Source organism: Bombina bombina, chromosome 7, assembly GCF_027579735.1.
Source record: "Bombina bombina isolate aBomBom1 chromosome 7, aBomBom1.pri, whole genome shotgun sequence".
NCBI classification, from domain to species: Eukaryota; Metazoa; Chordata; class Amphibia; order Anura; family Bombinatoridae; genus Bombina; species Bombina bombina.
In genome coordinates this window covers 310,947,974-310,972,453 of record NC_069505.1, presented here as the reverse complement: position 1 = coordinate 310,972,453, position 24,480 = coordinate 310,947,974, and positions in this window count along the sequence as shown.

The window sequence follows — 24,480 nt, the reverse complement described above, 5'->3', positions numbered from 1 at the left end:
TAAAGGTATATGGAGAAATACTTAACGAATACCCCCATGGCAAGTCGCAGCAAAACTAGCTCTGGCAGAAATAAATCTGGAGCTGACTCCTCTAACGCGGGAGCTAGTACAGACAATTGCCCAGATAACGTTTCACTTGACACACACCCCATTGTTAAACAGATATCTTTACTATTTATGCCCAAAATTGACAATTTGCAGAGGGGGGTTGATACTCTCACAGACGATGTTAAACAGTTCTCCACACGTGTAGCAGAAGCTGAGAATAGAATCTCTGACTTGGAAGATTCTAATGTATCTAACTCAAATAAAATTGAATCCTTAGAGAGACAAGCCATGACCCTGCAATTAAAAATAGATGACCTGGAAAATAGGTCGAGACGCAATAATGTGCTCCTCTTGGGTCTCCCCGAATCAGTAAAACCAGCAGACATCATCCACTTTGTTGAAAATATACTCCCCACATTACTGAAGATACCTAAACAGGATCTTGAGGGTGGGGTGGAACGTGCTCATAGGGTAGGTCCAGAAAGGGCTGGCTTAGATATCTTACCCCAACCCCGGCCAATCATGATCAAGTTTCTACATTTCCAGACCAAAACGGCATTATTAAGAGCTTACAGAAAAATGGACAATGTGATGTATGAAAATGCACGCTTGCTCCTGTTTCAAGATTTCTCGGTGGACCTTATGAAACGCCGAAGGGAATTTTCACCAATCTGCTCACAACTTCATAGGGAGGGTAGACAAGCCTTCCTGCTATACCCAGCTAGGCTTAAAATTATGACCCCCAGAGGCCCAACATTTTTTGACAACCCCACTGCAGCTCAAAATTTCCTAGAAGGTGGGGGGGCCCCCCCACGCAGCCCACGCCAGAATCATCCAAGAGGGGAGGAGGGTTGAAACTGTAGCGGAATAAGAGTCTGAGACATCTTACTTAAATAGGGACTCACCCTAGGTTTCAAATCAAATAGTCTGTCCTGATGGCCACTGAAATAATTGACAATGGGTCTGCGGTTACACGCGGACCCAGAGCTTTGAAGTTAAGTTTAAGTTTGAGTTTTATATTGTTGTATGTTACCATAGGTTACTTTCAAGGTTCAGGGCACTTAGAACGCATAAGCAAAGGAGAAGGATCATTTATGTGTGAATAAGGATGGGATGTAAGCCTTTATAACCCTCCGTTCCTAATTACACCCCAAGCACAGGTTGGGTCAGAATGTACAGTGCTGATGAGAGATCTAATATGCTCGCTTGGTTATTGGAACGAAGCAACCCATCTGTTAAATGTTTCATGGTTTTTGAACACATATGTCTATATGCATTATTTACAGGTTATAACTCACTTGGACATAGTCCGACTTATGGAATCTATTACAACCTGTATGAAAGTTCTTATTGTTCTTCTACTGCTTCTCCACATGCATGTTAAACAGTTCACGAAATATGTCAGGGTAACAATTCTTCTATGTTTCTTCATTTTAGAACTACTGTTACTTAGAGATGCTAGTAGAGGCCTGGCGGTGGTTCATAGTGGTGGAGGACTGAACCGGGAGTCTGACCACTACGGTGAGAAATTAATTATTTTTTTTTCCCTCTCTTGCCCCTCCTATCCTTCCCCTTTCATACCCTCACACTTGGGACATTATTCACATATTCATATACAGATACCAAAACAAGATACAGGATCCAGTTAAACATTAAAATTTAACGTCTATTCCTGGAACATTGGGGGCATTCATTCCCCAATAAAAAGAAAAACAATACTCACACAGCTTAGGAAAAAGAAAGCAGAGATCGCATTTCTTCAAGAGACGCATCTTTTAGATGCAGAACATGAGAAGTTGAGATCTGACTGGGTGGGGAGGGTTGAATACGCCTCATATAGCTCTGCCAGTAGGGGGGTCGCAATACTCCTAGGTAAAAGACTTGAACACGAGGTTAGGGAAGTGCTCAAAGACCCGGAAGGCAGATATATAATAGTGCAAATATGTGTTGCAGAGCAAACCTATACACTTTGCAACATCTATGCCCCGAACTTAAAAGATAGGGGTTTTTGGAATAACATTGTAACAGTCCTCTCTCCCTACCTGGGTACACACATTATACTGGGGGGTGATTTTAATCTCTCTCCTAATCCCCATTGTGATAGGTTAAGAGGGACACATAGCGGGAAACCTAAATAGACGGCTAAAATCTCAGAAAAATTTGAAAAGGATACTTTTGCTCTACTGGGGAACTCCCTGGGCGTGGTGGACATATGGAGGCAACTGAACCCTGATGGGAAAGATTATACCTGTGCATCACGTGCATCACCCTCTATGTCCCGCATAGATATGTTTCTAATCTCAAACTCTCTCATTACACGTACCATAGACACCAAAATTGGGGAAGTGGCGGTTTCAGACCATGCACCCATAGCGCTTTTCATAGATAAGAACCCGTCGGTTTGCAATAGACGAACCCTTAAATTCCCCAAATACTTACTGTATTCCCAGGAATTCCAGAGCCACCTAACTCATTGTTGGGATGACTACCGGGTAAACAATGCACAGCATATAAGTTCACCGGAACTATTCTGGGCAACCGCTAAGGCTGTCTTGTCGGGCAACATTGTTGCCTACTTGGCACGCAGGAAAAAGCAATCCACCGAGAAACTTAGGAAACTGAGAGATCGCCTAGCGGAGACTTACTGCACCTACTGTGCGACCCCCTCTAGTCTCAATTACCGCAATTACATTGACACAAAAAAGGAATATGATGCCTTACTGGCCAACCAGGCTTCACAGGCGCTCCTGCGAACCAATAAATATTATAGATTTGGGGATAAGTCAGGGAAGCTCATGGTAGCGTTAGCAAATATGAACACATCCTCCAAACATATCCCAGCCCTGAAAAGGCAGGGAAAATTAGTGAAAGACGCTGATTCAATAGCTGAAACATTCGCGTCTTATTATACCACTCTTTATGCCAGTGAGGGCTCCCCAAACGCCGAACTAAAAGATAAGTTTTGGGAAAATATCAACTTTCCACAGATCTCAGATTCTCAACTGGAGAAACTAAATGCCCCCATAGGGGAGGAGGAGATCCAGAGAACGATAATGTCCATGTCGCTGGGCAAAGCCTCAGGCCCGGATGGATTACCAATAGAATTCTATCGGCTCCTAAAGGATCAGGTCTCCACGACACTGGCGAGTTTATACACGACTTACTTTGAGGGGGAGAAAGCACTGGTACCGGAATTCTCCGCGGCATATATCACTCTCATACCCAAACCGGGGAAGGACAGTGTTCTAACAGAGTCCTACCGGCCAATCTCTTTACTAAACTCTGACTACAAGATATTAACTAAACTTTTGGCAGAAAGACTTAAATTTATACTACCTGACATCATTCACATGGATCAAATGGGATTCATGTATGCAAGATCGTCAGTGGTCAATGTTCGTAGGGTTCTACAGGTCATTCAACACTTTTGGACCAAAAGGAAGGGTGATGGAAGGGCTCGCTTTTCTGGCCCCTTTCTAACTTTTATCAAAAAATTGTACCGTGCCCCCTTTGCTAATATACTAGTTAACAATATGTTCTCGGCAAACATTTATTTACATAGAGGAACCTGACAGGGTTGCCCCTTATCACCCCTCCTCTTTAACATTGCTCTGGAACCGCTGGGTATCAAGCTAAAACAGGTCTTTCCTGGCATAGATTTGGCAGGACACCCACAGCATCTGGCGCTATATGCGGACGATATGCTCTTGTTTGTACAAAATCCCCACACATATATACCGCATATACTAGAAACCCTCACCGACTTTGGCCGGTTCTCAGGCTATAAAGTCAATATGCATAAATCTGAGATCCTGTGGCTCCTCAGAAAAGTTGACTCAAGCGGGGAATTTCCGTTCTCGGTGGCTAAACATGATATCACATATCTTGGCATTAAGATTTCTGCAAACCCAAACAAGCTATACGCTAATAATTTGACACCTGTATGCGCAAAACTGCAGGCGCAGATGAATAGCTGGAGATCGCTTCCTTTGTCACTCTCAGGTAGGATCAATCTTCTTAAAATGGTGATACTCCCCCACCTTCTTTATCCGCTTCTTATGCTCCCTCTACTCTTAAGCAAAGCAGACGTCAAAATGCTAAACTCAGCGGCGACCCGCTTCATTTGGAAGGGGGGTAAGCCACGGATCTCGAGGGAAAAATTGAGCATGGGTTTTCTTAATGGGGGCCTGGCTTTGCCAGACTTCAGGCTGTACAACTGGGCAGCCCTAATTCGCCTAGTACTGGACTGGCAGGTGGGAACTCATCATTTTTGTCGACCCTCTCTGGAGCAGGCTGTTTTGGGGGACGTCTCCCTGGCATACCTACCACACATCTCAAACATGAGATCTGTGAGGGCTCTGGGCCTTAACATGTTATTCAGCGAACCATTAAAGGCTTGGCATCAGGCTCATAAGTTTTTGAAGAAATCCTGCCATGCTTCAAGCTACCTGCCTATTGTCAAAAACCCAGACTTCCCGGCGGGTTCGGAAACCCAACCCTTTGTGGTCTGGGAACAGAAAGGACTGAAATCACTTAAACAATTATTAACCCCGCTAACAAAAGAGATTAAAAATGTTGGTGCCTTACAGAGAGAGTTTGGGATACCGAGAACACATTTCTTTGCCTTTCTACAGGTACGCCACTATATCAATACTTGGAACGCACCTGAATTTTGGGAGGGTTCACCCTTCCGCATTTCACAAACACTGTACACAATGGGTAAGTTTTCCCTATCGGAAATCTATCAAACACTCATACAGCAAAGAGCACAGAGCACAAGGGACTCAGTGCAAGCAGGGTGGTCCCGTGTAGGAATTGAGGGCATTACTTGGGACGACATAAGAAGAGGCCTCGAATGAACTAAATCAGCCACATTGTCCACCATGTACAGGGAATCCCAGATACGTTTCCTCCATAGGGCCTATCTCACACCAAGAACACTAGCCAAATGGGTGCCTATGCGTCCTAACCAATGCGTGAGATGTGCAGTAGAGGCCCATACTCTCTTACATTATATGTGGGAATGTCCGTCAGTCAGACAATACTGGAATAAAATACAATACTGGATTAATAAGTCCTTACAGATACACCTCACGCTCAGTCCAGAAACTATCCTCTTTTTACACTGGGAAACACAACACAGACAACAGGACGCAGTATTGAGTCTAGTACTACTGTTAGCTAGAAAATGTATCTTAAAAAACTGGACAATAAGGAAGGGCCCTTCCTTTGCGGGCTTTAGGAACCTACTTAGAACACAGATATTTACGGAACAAATGGATGTTAGGATGGATGTTCAGAACAGGCTGGGTTTATTCCTGCGTAAATGGCGCAGACTCATACTTACCTTTGAATTGGAGATTCAGAGACTGATTCTGACCCCATTTAAGGACTCAGTTCTTTTTATTTAAGCGGAACTGAGAGGGGAGTGGGCACATTTATTTTAAACGACAATTACTCCGTAAGTGGAATGACTCCCCCTCCTTTCCTTTCCTCCTCCTCTTCCCTCAGCCTTCCCTCCCCTCCCCTTTTTTTTTTTTTTTTTTTTTTTTTTCTTTCTCCTCCGCTGGGCCTCAAGAGTAATAATATTAGATTTTTAGGTTTATTAATGTTATTAGTTAGATTAGGTTAAATATAGGTTTAGTCTTATTTGTGATAAAGATAATGGAAAAAGATTATGTCGGGGAAGTGTAATCACACAGACCAGATAGATATCATGTAAGATAGAAACAAAGTGTGGACAAAAGAAGAAAATATTCTACACCCCACAATGTGACATTACTTTGTGTTATACTGTATTTCATTTATGAACTGCAATGTAAATCGTGTCACCGGACATGATGGCCGCACAAAATGTAATAACTGGAATGTGTGTATTGCTTTACCGGACAACAATAAAAAGATATTTGAAAAAAAAAAAAATACTTATCTTTTAATTTTGATTTTAAAAAACTTGACTTTCACTTTAAAAGGTCACTCAAGTCATAATTCATTTTTAATTATTTATTTTATTGAGGTTTTTATACATTAATAAAAAAAATTGAGGATACAAGGTATTAACAGGTCAAGATATTGCAGTGATCATACAATAAATCGATGCCTTCATGCAAAAACAAAAAACTGTTAGAATCATAACTTGCAAGCCAACTATATATATTGAGACATGTTAAGTAATAGAAAACAGGCAAGTATCAACAATAAAATAAAACACACACAAATGAAACCTAATTTTTCTTAATGATTAGAGAATTGATATAACTATGGCAGAGGTCTCATGTGGGCCAGATAGGTAAGTAATTTTATGGCAGTTAGTAGCTACGTGGAGGTCACTTTTGGACCATTTGATAAGAAATAAGGGAAAATCAGCAGATGAGAGCTGCTTTAATAATGGGTATTATAATTATATAGCTCATTAGCAAATAAGTATATTGACATCTGATAGTATACATAAAATAGAAATGAGCATGAGCTAGCAGTTTATACTTTATCAGTCACAATGGCGACTAGCAGCCGCACACAACACCACCGGCAAAACAGGATATAAATATAAATATATAGAGTGGGTAGTATTATTGCCTTTTCGATGTGCCTCAGTTAGATGCCATTTAAATATCAACTCACAGAGCTCTATGTGATATAAATATTTGAATTGTAAAAGCCTGACACCTCTTTCCAACAGCATGAGTGAGTATGATATGTCTATTGGACTCTCTGTATGGGATTGGTACAAAAGGTTGTTCAGTAAGTGTTAGATTCAGATACAGGAGTTTAATATTGGTGCTGCGGGAGGTTAATCCAAGGGGAATATACATAAAGAAATTTATCTTTAGTACAGTAAGGATATAAAAGGGGCTGCTATCACATTTAATAGGTGGGAGTCAGCTAAGCAGTAACTGAGTAAGAAGTGTAGTAGATAGTGTTAGGGTTTAAATCTATATTGCTAGGATCCACCCTTCTCCCATAATCAAAACGTTTTTGGAAGTGTGCAAGAAGCCAAAGGGGTATATTACATTGTAAATATAAACAGGCTTACATTGTTATTTAGTGATTACGTGGCAACTCTAGGTAGTAGTGTTCGTATATGTGCTGGTCATATAAAAAGTCAGACATAAATCAGTGTCACTTATGAGCAATATAGATCATAGACCAACTAACTACATGTTCACAATGCTGCTATACATGCGTAAGCTACAAGCCATGAAATGTAAGTATAAAATTTTGCGCTAGAGCCACTTAATATAATAAAATGAGTGTTTTCCACATAGTTCTCATTTACATTCCATATATTTTGCATTGAAAACGACTTAGTGGCATAGCACATACATATTAACATATAATTATAGCTCAATATTCATCGGACAAACACCGCTTTTGATAAAGTAGTACAAATAGACAGCAATGATAGTGGCTATAACCCTGTCTAGGTGGTTAGTTCCTCTAACACAATAACACAATAAAGCTGTGTAGAGTTAGGAAGTTGTTGATCTTGTGGGTAAGAAAATTAAATGCACCAATTATAGGATAGTATATAGTTGTCTATTACTCGTATCTGGTATGTCTGAGTAAGGTTGTCGGGTCAAGACACTTAGGAGGTGAGGAACAGCGTGTATTACTATAAGGTGTTTGCTAAAACCTGTGGGTCCCTGTTACAAGGGGGGTGCTGGGCAATGTGGAAAGGATATGCACTGTAAGTAACTATTGTTTTAGGTGGGCAACAATAGGTTATGCTGCACCTGTGTTAAGGTGATTTTAGAAAGTAAAGGTCCCTAAGAAATGGTGTTGATTACTAATAAAGGGGTAGGGAGAAAGCAAACAATGAATCTGTTATAGGTCACGGCATGCAGAAGAGTATACTGTTAACTGAAATGGATTATCTAAGTAACATAAGATAATGACATTTGGTAGGTTTAGGGTCTCGTCTAAAATACCATAGGGGTTCTAGGAACTATACATATACTGAGGGTTTACCCATGAAAGTTACTGTAGTTATAGCCAAGTCCCCACATAAATAACAGCAATAAATACAAAAAGGGATTTTCTCAGGAAACCGTCATTGTCCAGACTTGTCATATATAATGCTGATCTTGTGTATCCAATGTCCCACAGTGTTAGATTAATTGAGTAGGGGAGGCCTTGTCTAACTGTGAAGAACAAGCTGACCACGTGCATCTAATTAAGCTGCTGTCAGATACTCAAATGTCAGACTGCCTAGTTGAGCTCACACAGTGTTGCAGAAACGTTGTGTAGGAGAAATACCCAATTGGCCAGTAGAAAGCCCCGTAAAACTTAAGGGAAAAAAGTTAGGAATATATAAGCAAGGGTCTGTAATTTCAGGTTGCAGAGTCATCATTAGGTTAACATGACCATAAGAGTAAAGGAAAGTCTCTGCGAGGTGTCGCACTACCTTATCCAATGCCAACAGTTTCTTGAGAGCACACATGTGAAGAGTTGACCCATTGCTGGTTCAGCCATGTGGGCTGCATGCTTGTTAGGGCAATTTGAAATGTAGACATCCCGCTGTCTGCCATGAGTAGGTACTCACTATTTAGAAGTGAGACGCCATTGAACTAATTGGAAGCATAATGAGGGTTATTGGCGATGTGGTCAAGTTCTGGTTCTGGCAGTATGTCTTGGTCCAACAAAACCTTTACCGGTAAGTCTACCAGCCCACTCCCAGTGGGGATTTCCATTTGGGGGATCGGCTGCATCCTCTCTCGTAGGTCCACATGGTAGGAAGGATCGTACACCAGGATTGGAGAGAAGGGAATATGCCACTTTGGTATCATAACAATCACTTTGAACAAGTAGAAGCGTACTGGGCTCCTCCATCAGTTTGACCTCAAGCTCAGTATGGACTGATGTTTCATGCTGCTCTGTAGTATTTCTCAGTGTAGAAATTAGGTCAACTAGTACAGCAGAGTCACTCACTCATGCAATCTGCTGTACTAGTTGACTAGTTAACAAAAGAAAAATGTATATTGTAATCCAAGAAAGTCAAAAGTGAAGCAAAGAAAAGGGAACAATCCAGCTGATGTAGTGATTCCAAATATCTCTCACTAAACCCAGGAATTGGAAGTTACCACTCACTAAAGAGAGCACAAGGAGTCTGGGAAGGTTCTACTATCAGTATTCCAAGACACAGAAGTTTATATACTGGGAGACCCACTGTTATCGTATTCCATCCATTCTACAGGAGGTGCCTTGCCCATCTATGAAAGTGCTACATTCTTACCTCATTTGATTGAGGTTCTTTGAAGTAAGTGTACATCCATTGGGGGATTATCACAAGAAGATTGTGTTCTCTACATTTGATGTGCACTGGATTATTTTATTTTATTTTAGACTCATCATTGGGCCTAGGCCAATTTCATATTTTCCTTATATCACCCTCTGATATATCTGTTATTTATTTGCTTTTCACTTATTTTATGTATTTGATTCTGTACATGTAATAATTTTATTATATTTATTATATTTCATCTTATTTGCTGTTCTATATTTACATTGTTACACATTGACTGTGTTTTCTAGCTTTTGGTTCTCTGCACCACCCTGCTCCTTTCTATTCTCATATATATATATATATATATATATATATATATATATATATATATATATATATATATATATATAGGGCCGCCATTAGGGGGTGACAGGGGTGACTCCTGTCAGGGGCCCAAAGGGCCAGGGGGCCCCATGAGGCAAGAACAAGTATTATTTTAAAAAAATTACATTTTGGCAGCCACCACTCGGTACTACAGCAGAGTGCTATTGAGCGTGGGAAATGTTATTACAAGGAGTAAAGCATTAGCATTTGAGAGGATTTCTGAGTGTGCACTAAACCACTTTGCACAGTGTGAGACAGACTTGGCACTTAAGTTTGTACAGTGTGTGCCTGAGTCAGAGGGCAGATCCCTTTCATTTGCAAAGGAGTTAGGACTTACTTAGTACATTTTTTTTATTTCTTTGTGCAATTTCGGATTGTAACTTCAGTGTTGTAGTAGTTGTATGGTGGGGCCAGGGGTCCATAAAAATATATTTTTTTTATCAATATGCAGCAGTGTATGATTGTTTGACAATGCTGTAGAAATTCTATATTTAAAGCCATGCAGAAATGTTTCCTCCTCAATACAGAAATGGTAGGTGCCCTTTTGGCAGATATGAGTTGTTTTTATTAATATATATATATATTTTAATTACATTTCAGTTTACTGCCTCTTTATGCAAGGACTTTCCAGATGCAAGGAGACATTTTATCTAAGATTTTTACATCTGCATTTTCAAAATCCATAAGTACAGCTGACAGATGGGAACATTTGTACACCATATTTGAAATGGTGCTCTTGGTTGGGGAAAATGGGGAAACACAAACAAACATGTCAACCTTTGAAAAGTACTTTTCTTCATATAGCCATCTACCCAGATCATTAATGTACAATTTTGAATTCACAGAATTATTTTTGTTTGCACAATTACAAATATGATTCTCTAAAAAGTGATCTCTTAATTTATGCATTTTTTTTTTTTATCATGCATGTCACACACTGTTGATTTAGGGGATACAATGTGCTGACATTTTGCCTCCTGTGAGTGTTTCTGTGGGTGTCTGTGTTTATGTCTTTGTGCTTTTGTTTGTGTCTTTATGAGTGTGTATGTATAATTTTTCTGTCTGTGTCTCTGTGAGGGTGTGCGTGTATGTCTTTGTGCTTTTTCTATGGGTGTCTCTTTGAGGGTGTGTTTATGTATGTCTGTGTATTTTCTCTGGATGCCTCTGTGAGGGTGGGTGTGTATGTCTTTGTGTGTTTTCTGTGGATGTCTCTGTGAGGGTGGGTATATGTATGTATGTCTGTGTTTTCTGTGGATGTCTCTGTGAGGGTGTTTGCCTATGTCTGTGTGTTTTCTTTGGGTGTCTCTGTGTGGGTATGTGTATGTCTGTGCATTTTGTGTGGGTGTCTCTGTGAGAGTGTGTGTATGTTTTTGTGTGTTTTCTGTGGATGTCTCAGTGAGAGTGTGTGTGTATGTATGTCTTTGTGTGTTTTCTGTGGGTGTCTGTCTGTGTGTGCATGTATTTGTGTGTTTTCTGAGTCTGTCTGTGTCAGTGTTTCCTTGGGTGTATGTGCAAGTTTGTGTTTGAGTTTGTGTGTGTGTGTCCATTGTCTCTTCCTTTTTAGGACAATTTGACCTTACTACTGATTATTCACACCTTTCAAAAGACTTTGAGACTAATGAGACCTTTCCGGAAGTCACCAATCCACCATTTAATCTTTACATTTTTGTTTAGGCAGTACAGGGTCCTTCGTTTCAGCCACTGCATGCTGTTGTCATCATTTAGTTGGCATCTTCCTTGACAAAAAGATAATCATAACTCCATATTTTGTTTTGTAAATCTCCCTTTTTTTGACAAAACTTGTCAGGTCAATGTAACAAATGCTGAGTGTCTGTTTGGGTGTCTGTGTCTGAATCTGTTTGTGTGTTTCTTTGCGTGTCTGCTAGAGTGTCTATATGTGAATCCTTATGTGTGAGTGTGTGTTTCAGAGTATGAGTGCCTGTTTGTTTCTGTGTTTGTGTGTTACTACCTTTACAACATTTCAAGTTTGACTACACTTAAGAATAAAGTGCATATATATGTTTTAGACACTTGGTCAAAAATTGCACATGTCAAAGGGACGACGACGACTGATCAATGGTTAAGTCAGGGACTCCAAAATTTCTACTGGCGGCCCTGTGTATATATAGATATATATATATATATATATATAAATATATATATATATATATATATATATACACACACACATTTTCATTGTAAAATATGTTTATTATTGAAATAAATGTTTATAAAGGTTTTAAAAAGGATATGGTATATGACAAGGTGTTTGCCTGGGAAGGGATCAGAAGCTTATGGCCCACATGTATTATAAGGTGAGCGGACGAGCTTTTAAACTTCAAAAGTTGTCTGCTCACCTTCGTGGCATACAGTGGATTCTGTACATCCACTGCCCGTATGTATCAAAGCCTGCCACTACTCTCGTTCTCTCGGGGGGATTTTGCTCGGCCACCTCAGAGAACATAAGTCTGAGAACATCTTTAAACTGAGAGAGCTTTTAAAAATAAGAGCAAACTTTTATCAAAAGAGTAACTCACATGGGTGCTTTGCTTATGGTTAGATATAAAGGGCAAATATAGGGGGGTGGCAATTGCCCTCTTTGCCACCCTGTCTGGACACTCATGGTAAACAGCAATGCCCCTTTACCAGTAGGGTGGGAGAATGTGGCTAAATCAAAATTTAAATGGTAGAATGAATATTCCTTTAGATATTTGTTTACACAATTAAATATTGATAAGAACGAAAATTCATTAAAGGGACAGTCTACACCAGAATTTGTATTGTTTTAAAATATAGATAATCCCTTTATTACCCATTCCCTAGTTTTGCATAACCAACACAGTTATATTAATACACTTTTTACCTCTGTAAATACCTTGTATCTAAGCCTCTGCAAACTGCCCCTTATTTCTGTTCTTTTGACAGACTTGCATTTTAGCTAATTAGTGCGGGCTCCTAGGAACTCCACGTGCATGAAAACAGTGTTATTTATATGAAACACATGAAATACCATGAACTGGTGAAAAACTGTCAAAATGCCCTGAGCTAAGATTAGGGTTAGTAACCAAAAGATTAAATTCTATAAAGTGACACTCTTTACAGGGCCAGCTCAAGATATTGTGCTGCCTGGGTCCAAGCAATAAATTACGCCTCCCCCCTTACCATTACTGATTAGCATATCAATCTACTAGCCTGTTCGCTGACCTAACTAAACCTGCCTGCCTACCTGCATGCAACCAATGCAATATTGTGCAATAAGTTGGAAGGTAGTTTGGGAAGAGATGCACTAGTCCCACCTTAAATGTCGCCTCTGATTGGATCTGTGCTTTGTGCATGATGAGGTTATGCTGCTGGGAGCCTGCTCTTTCCCCAACAGAGAATAGGAGTGGTATGAGTCTGCCATTGACTGACTCAGTCAATGGAGTGCAGCCCCTTGTCAAGTGCTGTCTGGGTCCATTGAATCCACTTAGTCCTATGGTTGAGTCGGTCCTGACTCTGTAGCATCTTAAAACTTGACCAGAAACCGCATATTTTGCCCTCTAGCCTGGCTATGCTAATACTTATAAATTCAGCCAGCTTGACTTACGCATCATCTGCGCCTCTTGTGTTGCTTTTGGCAAAACATTTTTTAAACATTTCTTCTTTCTATGACATTTCTTTACTCTGAAGGTCACTAATTTCTGTCTCCTGAAACCTTCCACTCTTTTTTTTTTTTGCTTTGAACACAACAATCAGAGTTTTAGCTCAGCTGCCTGCGGGGAACTCACTTATCTTAAAGTCCCCCATGAATTATTCATTTCAGGGCCACGTTGCTTTTCAAAGACTGGAGTACTTCTTTACAGCAGTGTTTAATTTAAGAATTTTCAAACATATAAAACACCCTCAAATGTTTAGTGAAGATGACAAGCTTTTCACTTTTTTTATTTTATTTTATTATTTGTCTACTTTTTATTTGTTTACTATGTTCTTCCTTTTAATCTCTACTTTTATAACTAAGTTTTAGTATATTTTTTCTATAATGAATGTAGACTTCGTAATGTGAGCAAGAATAAAAAAATACATAAATTAATAAAAAATAACATAGGTCTATGGATCAAATGAAACAAATAATATTGTGTTTGTGTAATATGTTTCCTATTTGTAATACTGTATATGTTCCACAGTGCAAGACTTGCCTTTTAATTATAAAAGTAATGTAATGTCATAGTTATAGTATTTAAAGGGACAGTCTAGTTAAAATTAAACTTTAATGATTCAGGTAGGGCATGCAATTTTAAACAACTTTCCAATGTACTTTTTTCATCAAAGTTCCTTTGTTCTCTTGGTATTTATTGTTGAAAGCTAAAACTAGGTAGGCTCATATGCTAATTATTAAGCCATTGAAGGCCACCTCTTATTTTACTTCATTTCGACCATTTTTCACAGTTAGACAGCGCTAGTTAATGTGTACCATATAGATAGCATTGTGCTCACCCCTGTGTATTTGCCTAGGAGTCAGCACTGATTGGCTAAACTGCACGACTGCAAAAGCTTAGATACAAATTAATTACAGAGGTAAATAGTATATTAATATAACAGTGTTGGTTATGCAAAACTGGGGAATGGTAATAAAGGGATTATCTATCTTTTTAGTCAATACAAATTCTGGAGTAGACTGTCCCTTTAATCACCGTAATTAGGTTATAACAACTTACAAGTTTTTGCAAATCTAGATCAGTTCAATTATATACCCTATAGAAGCCAGGTGGAATATGTCTTCATAGCCTCCTTTGCTGAAGCAAATCAGTGACAGATGTAAATCACACATAACTCTTAGGAATGATGAAGGCAATACGTCCTCTATTTTTTAAAATTTATTTTATAGCAAAAACAGGCAAATTAAATAATGTGTTTTTTAACAGTTTGGGCTAGATTACAAGTGGAGCGCTCCAATATTAGCACTGTTGAGTAGGGATGGGAGCATGTGTTTAAATTTTAATTTGAATGGTAGAACAAATTTTATTGTCAAAATTCAATTTGGAAAATCAGATGTGATAAGAATTCTTTAAAATGTGATTTTAATTTTTACCGTTTTTCAAATATAACTTTCAAGTTCAAATTTTCGCTTTGATTTTGAATGTTGGTTTCAAATTTGAATGTAAGTTTCACTAATTTCTGTCTCCTGAAACCTTCCACACTTTTTTTTTTTTGCTTTGAACACAACAATCAGAGTTTTAGCTCAGCTGCCTGCGGGGAACTCACTTATCTTAAAGTCCCCCATGAATTATTCATTTCAGGGCCACGTTGCTTTTCAAAGACTGGAGTACTTCTTTACAGCAGCGTTTAATTTAAGAATTTTCAAACATATAAAACACCCTCAAATGTTTAGTGAAGATGACAAGCTTTTCACTTTCTTTATTTTATTTTATTATTTGTCTACTTTTTATTTGTTTACTATGTTCTTCCTTTTAATCTCTACTTTTATAACTAAGTTTTAGTATATTTTTTCTATAATGAATGTAGACTTCGTAATGTGAGCAAGAATAAAAAAATACATAAATAAATAAAAAATAACATAGGTCTATGGATCAAATTAAACAAATAATATTGTGTTTGTGTAATATGTTTCCTATTTGTAATAATGTATATGTTCCACAGTGCAAGACTTGCCTTTTAATTATAAAAGTAATGTAATGTCATAGTTATAGTATTTAAAGGGACAGTCTAGTTAAAATTAAACTTTAATGATTGAGATAGGGCATGCAATTTTAAACAACTTTCCAATGTACTTTTTTCATCAAAGTTCCTTTGTTCTCTTGGTATTTATTGTTGAAAGCTAAAACTAGGTAGGCTCATATGCTAATTATTAAGCCACTGAAGGCCACCTCTTATTTTACTTCATTTCGACCATTTTTCACAGTTAGACAGCGCTAGTTAATGTGTACCATATAGATAGCATTGTGCTCACCCCTGTGTATTTGCCTAGGAGTCAGCACTGATTGGCTAAACTGCACGACTGCAAAAGCTTAGATACAAATTAATTACAGAGGTAAATAGTATATTAATATAACAGTGTTGGTTATGCAAAACTGGGGAATGGTAATAAAGGGATTATCTATCTTTTTAGTCAATACAAATTCTGGAGTAGACTGTCCCTTTAACTTACAAGTTTTTGCAAATCTAGATCAGTTCAATTATATACCCTATAGAAGCCAGGTGGAATATGTCTTCATAGCCTCCTTTGCTGAAGCAAATCAGTGACAGATGTAAATCACACATAACTCTTAGGAATGATGAAGGCAATACGTCCTCTATTTTTTAAAATTTATTTTATAGCAAAAACAGGCAAATTAAATGTGTTTTTTAACAGTTTGGGCTAGATTACAAGTGGAGCGCTCCAATATTAGCACTGTTGAGTAGGGATGGGAGCATGTGTTTAAATTTTAATTTGAATGGTAGAACAAATTTTATTGTCAAAATTCAATTTGGAAAATCAGATGTGATAAGAATTCTTTAAAATGTGATTTTAATTTTTACCGTTTTTCAAATATAACTTTCAAGTTCAAATTTTCGCTTTGATTTTGAATGTTGGTTTCAAATTTGAATGTAAGTTTCAATTTCAAATGTAACTTTCGATTTTGAATTTTGCTTTTGATTATAAATGTTGGTTCCTAATTTGAATATTACATTTATAAAAGATAAAAGTAGATAAGAAATACTATTCCAAAATCGAATTAGAATATTACATTTATAAAAGATATCTGTAGATTAGAAATACTATTTCAAAATAGAATATTAAAAATCAAATTCAGATAAAACAAAGTTGAAATCAAATGTTAGTAATATTATCAAATTTAATGTAAAATACATAGCTAAACATTTGATTATTCAAACAAACATTTTTAAATGTTCTTTAAAATTAGAAAACAAACAATTAAAAAAAAAGAATATTCCTAATTTGTTAAAGTTACACAGAAACATCAAAGCATAATCAGAATATGTAAAATCACAATCCTGTATACAGAATGTAAATGCATTAAAATATAAAATAGAAACTGCAAAGCTTAAATGTGCTAAAAGTCTAAAGTAAAATAAAATGCAAAGCATCAAATGTAAATAAAGAGTAAATGTAACAAAACTTTCAAGTCATGCAGTTCTATTTTGCACTGGACTTGTCTGTCCATCATCTACCAAAGCAGGTAACACCCCTTAGCACAATTTGCACTTCTAGAATTTTGTGAGGATTTGTTCAGTGCTGGACAATTATGTTAGATTTCATCTGAGTGGAAAGCTTTAGAGCATTGGGCCCTTAGTTATTTACCACAGTATTTCACTGAAAATTAAGTTTAAAACACTTCACACATACATGCACATTCATAATGTACACACACATATATAACATATATGATACACACACACAAATATAGGATAAATAGAACTTAAATACTTTATTCCATATAATTTTGCAGCTGAAGTCTGTCTCACTATATGTAAGTCCTTGTGAGCAGTTGATTCATATAATACTCGTAGTTAAGTCTTCAAAGTGAATGATCTATATAATACAAAAAAAACAAGCGCATCCCAGACTCAAATGCAATTATATTTATTGGTCATAAACAAATGATAAATATGCACTTACAGAATTAAAACTCTTTAAAATGTGTAACACAGTGCCCTAGATAGCCTCCACTTTTTGACAGGTTCTCACTGCTGTCCAAAATAGTGGCATCCACAGGTGGTTCCATTGAAGTCAATCATACAGTTGTGGTTTGGCTGTATATCTTTCTAGTGACAGGATGGCTCTTATCCAGTTTCAAAGTCTGTTACAGATCAACCTACGCGTTTCGACCACACTGTTCAGACTTTATCAAGGGTGTTTTCAATGGTATGTTGTATTGCACTCAAGTGCAGCACTTAATTAACCACTTGCATTATGAGCGCTAATAGCCCTCCCTCTGTGCGCTAAAAAAAGCCAGCCATGTTAAGATATTCTGGTTAACACCATCCACTTGTAATAGCAGATTGTGTGCTATTCTCTTAGCACACCAAAATCAATTGCCCTCGACTTGTAATTTAGGCCATAGAGTTGCTGGGTTGCTAGTGAAAAAATTATATTCTTTAATGAATTAGAGCATGTACATTTCCCGCTATAATGTACCTTTTAAACAAGAAAATTCTGGTATTTCAAATTGCAAAATAAAGGTAAAGTTTAAGGAGCTTTCGTACAAAAAATTGATAATTGGGTACCCACTAAAGGGACAAAAAATTACAGTACAATGTTCTTTTCAACTCATAGAATATATTAGAAATGAATCCCTGCATAACAAAAACAGGGCTAGTTTACAAGTAGAGACCTAAATTATTAACCGATCACTGGTTAATTTTAAAAGCGCTAACTGCTACCGCAAGCTTGCGGTAGCAATAACCAGCCACTTGTAATGGTTGGTTAATTATTGCACTCCCGCAAATGGGCAAATGTGCCCCGTTTGTGGAAGCACAATAATTTAGTGCTCCACTTGTGATCTAGCCCAGAATTAGCCATCATTGACCTGCTTGTGCTTTGATATATATATATAACAAATTTGGGTTGGGGCCTCTTTTTGTTTAAGCTTGTGAACTGTAATGGGCAAGGATTAATCCTTAAGTGTATGCAGTGGCGTAGCGTGGGGGGGCCACAGGGGCGGTTGCCCCGGGCGCAAAATTATGGGGGGCGCAAAAGCCTCCACCAGACAGTAGACTGTTGTGACAGTCCCAGACTCCAGCGGCGATTTTAGCAACCCTGCTGTTCTGTCTTGAGTCACTCTCAGTCTCAATCAATGCAAGTGTGAACTTCCATTGTTTGTCACTTTGTCAGTGTCGTCTGAGTCGTCACGGTCTGTGAGTCTCAGTCTGTGCCGCCGGCGCCTCCTGTAAGTGTGTGTAAATGTAATCTACTGTTTATCCGACTCTACAGTTTACACCACTAGCACGGCGCAGGCGGGTCCTAACTCCTCCCACTCCCAGCGCGCAGGTCAGGAGGGACTGAGGGAGCAATAAGTGGGGGAAGAGCCAGAGCCTGAGGACTGTCTCTAGCGCGTCGTGCCTGGTGCCTGCCCTGCCCGTGACTGTAAATTGAAGCCTGGACCGGTAAGTAATTTGGGGAGGAGAGGAAAGGGATGTCAGTTGTGGCAGCGGCTTAGACTTAGTGGCTATATATTTCTTGACTACAAATTGTCAGGACTCAGAGGACTGAGAGGAATGTTAACTGTTGGGAGGCTGGGGTGTAAAGGTGAGCTCAGTGTTCTCTTGGGCCTGGGTAGGAATAATCTGTCTGTAATCCTGTGCTGCTGAGCTCTGCTCCTGCTCCTCTCATCAGTCTGGATGCAGTTTGGCTGCAGTTACGTCTCAGGCTGGCCGCTGTGAGTTTCCATAAAAGTCCTGCTCTAAGGTCCCCTGCATGAGAAACCACTTCATTCCTGGGCTCTAGATTGTGTGTGAGAAGGGGGTGGTACACTTGTGCATTTGCATTAGAGAGGAAATACAGATACATGGCTTACAGCAATGTCTATCTGCAGCAATATATCAATAAGTTAGAAATACTCAGCAGTGAAAGATAAAGGAGCCAATGACTTAATAACCATTTTCTGAACTTTTGGGATTTTTTCAAAACAGACAGCATCTTACTTCAAATAGGATGTACATAATGCCAGCAAAGTTAGTTGTACATCATCAACTATACTTAAGGTTGTCAGGTGTCCAGTATTAAACTGGAAAAGTCCAGTATTTTAGCAGGCTGTCCAATAAAATCTGTACATAATTACTGGACACCTAAATGTCCAGTATTTTTAAAGACCCCCTTCTGGGCCTTTATGCATTAGAAATATGGCTCAAAAAGGAGTTACACTGTGCATTTTCTATTATATGTCTTACAAGCAACCATGGAGGTGTTTAATCATTGCTGGGTGTGTACCTCTAGCAGACAAGGTGATAACATCACTGCTCTGTACATGTGTTACTGGCAACCAAAGAGATACAATTACAGCAATGACTGTAATTTTTTGCTCTCTGAAATTCACGCTCGTATTATGAGTGGAAAGTAAAAAGTTTGCTCTCTCATGTTCGTAACGTCACAGTAAAAAATAGACTTTGAAAAGTTGCAAATACAAAATCGCATTCCCCCATAGACTTCAATTGAGCTGAAAAAATTGACAAAATACCTAGCACCCACAAGTCACACACACAAACACGATGGCGGTTATTTAAAAGTGTACTATAAGAAGATAATATTGCATCTTTCATAATCTAATGTTCTGCGCATAGCAGAATATGTTCTATTTATTCTTAAAGAATAAATATATGTATATCTGATGGATATATGCACACATATATATGTATACAGATATATAGGAATATAGGAATATATATTTAAAAATACATAGAACATATTCCCCTTTGTGCAGAACATTGAAATGTGATATATATATATTATTATTATTATTATTATTATTATTATTATCTGTTATTTGTAGAGCGGCAACAGATTCTGCAGCATTATAAACATAGGCGGTATACAAGGTAGCATTTATAGGGAACAAATGGGTAGAGGGTTGCACTGTTGTAGTCAGCTCTTGTGAAGGTGATCTGCAAGCAGCTGGGCTCTTAGGCTTACATTCTAAGGGGGTACATGGCGGATAGCAATGGAGATGAGGAACTGGTATTAGGAAAGGTTATTGTAGGTTGTATGAATCCCTGAACAGAAGGGTCTTTAGGGAGTGTTTAAAACTTTCAAAACTAGGGGAGAGTTTTGTGGAGCGAGGCAGAGTTCTACAAGATGGGAGCCAGTCTGGAGAAGTCCTGTAAATGGCAATGTGAGGAGGTAACAAGAGAGGAGGAGAGTAGGAGGTTGTGAGCAGAGTGAAGGGGACGGGAGGCAGAGTATCTGGAGACAAGATCTAAGGTATAGAGGGGAGCAGTGCAGTTGAGGGCTTTGTATGTCAGAGTCAGAATTTTGTGTTTAATCCTGGCAAGATGAAGCCAGTGAAGGGATTGGCAGAGAGTTGCAGCAGATGAAGAGCGAAATGTAAGGAAGATGAGCCTGGCATAAGCATTCATTACGGATTGTAAAGGAGCTAGACATCAGCTAGGGAGACCAGAGAGGACCGAGTTGCAGTATTCAAAGCGGGAAAGGATGAGAAAGTGGATTAAAATGTTAATTGTGTCTTGTGTAAGGAAATTTCTAATTTTAGAGATGTTTTTAAGGTGGAAGCGACAGGATTTAGCCAAGGCCTGAATGTGAAGTGTAAAAGAAAGGTGTGACCCCAAGGCATGCGGGGTAGGGATAATGATGGAATTGTTAACAGTTATAGAGAGATCAGGGGTGGTGATTTTAGAAGAAGGGGGGAAAATAAGGAGCTCAGTTTTTGAGAGATTTAGCTTAAGGTAGTGAAAGGACATCCATGAAGAGATGTGAGAAAGACAGTTAGTGACACGGGTTAGCAAGGAAGGAGATAGGTCTGGAGCAGAGATGTAGATTTGAGTGTAATCAGCATACAAATGATATTGAAACCTGTGGGACTTTATTAGGGAACCTAATGATGACGTATAGATTGAGAAGATAAGGGGACCAAGGACAGAGCCTTGCGGTACCCCAACAGAAAGTGGTAACGGGGGAAGAGGAAGCCCCAGAGAAGGCTACACTAAAGGTACGGTTAGACAGGTAGAAAGAGAACCATGAGAGGGCTGTGTCACAAAGGCCGAATGATTAGAGGGTTTAGGGCAAAAGAGTATATAAATACACAGTTAAGCACTTATGAATATTGCATAAATATGTTTTTTCTGTTTTCATCTTCTTAATTGCAAAGAGCTCCAATGCACTATATATATATATATATATATATATATATATGTTTATATATGTATTCATATGTATTTAAGTGTTTATATGTCCGTAAATATGTATATAGACATATAAATACATATGTACACACATAAATATATATATATATCCATATATACATATTTATACATGTCTATGTATGTATCTTTATGTTAAACCCCTGTGCAGTTTTTTATTTTATAACACCTGAGACCTCATACATTTGAGCCCTTTTAACTTATTAAAGCAATATTTGTATTTATTATTTTTTTTAACAGATAGAGTTATTATGAGTGTAACTGTACTTTTTTTTTTTTTTTTTTTAAATAATTTTTTTATTGAGATATAATGTTAACAAACAGCAATAAACAATAATACAGGTCCAAATGCCGGCACAGACAGCAATAAAATGTAAGTGAAGTATGGGAGAGATGAAAAGTAACATCATCATTATGCATATTAAACATGTAGACATGCAAGTCATTGGGGTATAAGAAGATAACATTCAATTATACATATGACAAAATATTATAGTCAGATTAATACGCTCCCGTGTATCTTGAGTATGCTCACCTCACTGACTGTGCTTAAAGTACATAGAAAACCAATAAAAAAAAACTTATGAGGGCCTATTATGGTATCTCAATTATTTTTTAGGATGTAACTTCATTTTATATTTTATGAAGTGAGACATGGTCTCCACATCTATAGATAGATAAAAATAAACTATAATTTTTTATTGAAACCATCGTGTTGTGGAGAGTCGGCTTTTGTAGAGACCTCAGATGGGTCATAGGGAGTGGAGAAGAAAGGGAGTAGCAGTGGGCAAGAGCCACTCGAGTTATGAGGGAGGTGGGAGGGGGAGGAAAAGAGGAGGGCAGAGCCAACCATATTAGGGCCTTCAGGTGAGTTTAAATTTAAATATGACGGACTCGTATGGACCATGACCCGTAATTTATACTAAAAATAATAATAAAAAAAATATTTGGGTGTGGGGGGGGGGGACAGGCCCATATGATGGGAATATATTATATTATGAGAGCTAGGACAACAAAATGCCACAACCACATGACTGAAAAGAGAAGGGCACATTCTAATCGAGACATCATGATCATTATGATAGGATTAATCTGTTATAGGCGATGGAGATGAAGGGCTTGGGGGAGTATAGTAGCTAACTGGTATTGGCAGAATGCGGTAAAACACTAAGTAACCAATACCCATTATACTAACTTTCTTCAAGTGTTTTTGGTCGCCACGTGAAAAGATGTCCTGAACATAAATATGTAAATATCAAGCTGTCCCTGCTTGTCAGCAATATGTGTAATTAAAAGTGTAATTTGCTATAGCAGCAGGTTACATCTCCTCAATAAGGAAGCAACATATAGGAATGCTCCCATGAATAGATCTATGACAATAGTGAGACTCGAGGTATAATATAGCCTATGATAGAGGATTACTTGCCATAAGGCTCAATATGTAGGGCATCTTAAGGGAAGGTGTTCGGCAAGCATAGAACATGCTAGTTACCCAGAAGGGTTAAGAGAATTTTAATACTTATATATGCATTTAAGGCTGCACATTAACCCTATCTAGATATGTTCACACTCTGGACAACATTGTAGAAACATACTTATATGAGGAAGCTTGCATATCTAACCTTTCTATACCCCTAATATATACAGGACTCCCTAGACTGTTGGTATTAATGCAGTGGATAAATCTGTAACCTAATGCATGTTACTATAGGCAAGGAACCCTAAGCAAACAATAAAGTAAATCTGGTTGCCTATGATATGAAATACAAGGAGGATATAGCTGACAGAACAATCAAAATATGCCAAACAGTAAGGAGGAAAAAAAAATAAAGCAATACTAAACAAACAAAAATAAACACTCTGATCCTACGACAATTATTCTCTATATCAGAAGGCTTAAGTCTCCATTATGATTAAAGATCAGATAACTACATGTGGAGGATAGCAGCAGGTCCTGACTAGGGGTCCCCAAACTTAGCATAACAAATTAGCGATCAGTATCAGCTTTAGGGTCTTGGGAGAAAGTATCCACCTGTACTATCCTGTGGAGGTGTTTCTTTTAGCCAATACCTCTTCTGAATAGTTTATTCATCCCAGAGGGACCATGAAGAGAGGGGCTCCGATGTGTAGACCAAATTAAGAGGCCGGTGACCAGATTAGTGAATGGGCCCAACCACTGTGCAGGTGCATTTAAGCTGTTAGTAATTAGAAACAACCTGTCTATAGCGGTGTGTGTAGTAAGTATTGGTCTGCCGACCACCAGTTGGACTTTCAGTGGGGCATCTAGATGCGGCCCAGCACGCTCTATTGCTGGGGGACGAGGTAATCGCTTCTGAGAGGTTAGCCAAAATGGCGCGGGAGACTGTATTTGTGTCTGTTGCGCCCCATCTCTACAGTTCTCTGGCTTCTGAATGCACTGACCTCTGGTTCTAGGGATAAAGGAGACCATGCTAGAGTGTTGTGCACCTCTGACAGAAGGGCCGATCCAGTGTGTTGATACTCCGCGTGAGCCAGGGAGGCCGGCCGCATCACTCCCGGCATCTGCAGAGGGCTCAGTAGAGACGAGCGTGGCTTCCGCAGATCGGCGGAATTGCTGGTCATACTTAGGTGCGTCGTATGATGAGGCGCTGAGGTTCCCCTCCTGCTTCTTATTCCTGGACGGAACGGTGGAATCTGAAGGGGAGGCAGAAGACATGCCATCCGTGAGAGGTACAAGTTCTGCTATAGGGAGAATGCCACAGTTGTGTACTCTGCAGAGCGAGGCCAGGTCTTCAAACTGATAATCCATTTTGGCCTCTAGATCCCTCAGGAGAGAGTTGGCTAAGATATACAGTTCCCCCATAGCTGGGTAGTGTCTCAGAGGTGTTGATCTCTGTAGGTGTTTACGTTTGAAGTATGTGCTTAATCTGTCCAGACTCAGTATACTTTCAATTACAGCTCACTTATCAGGCTCT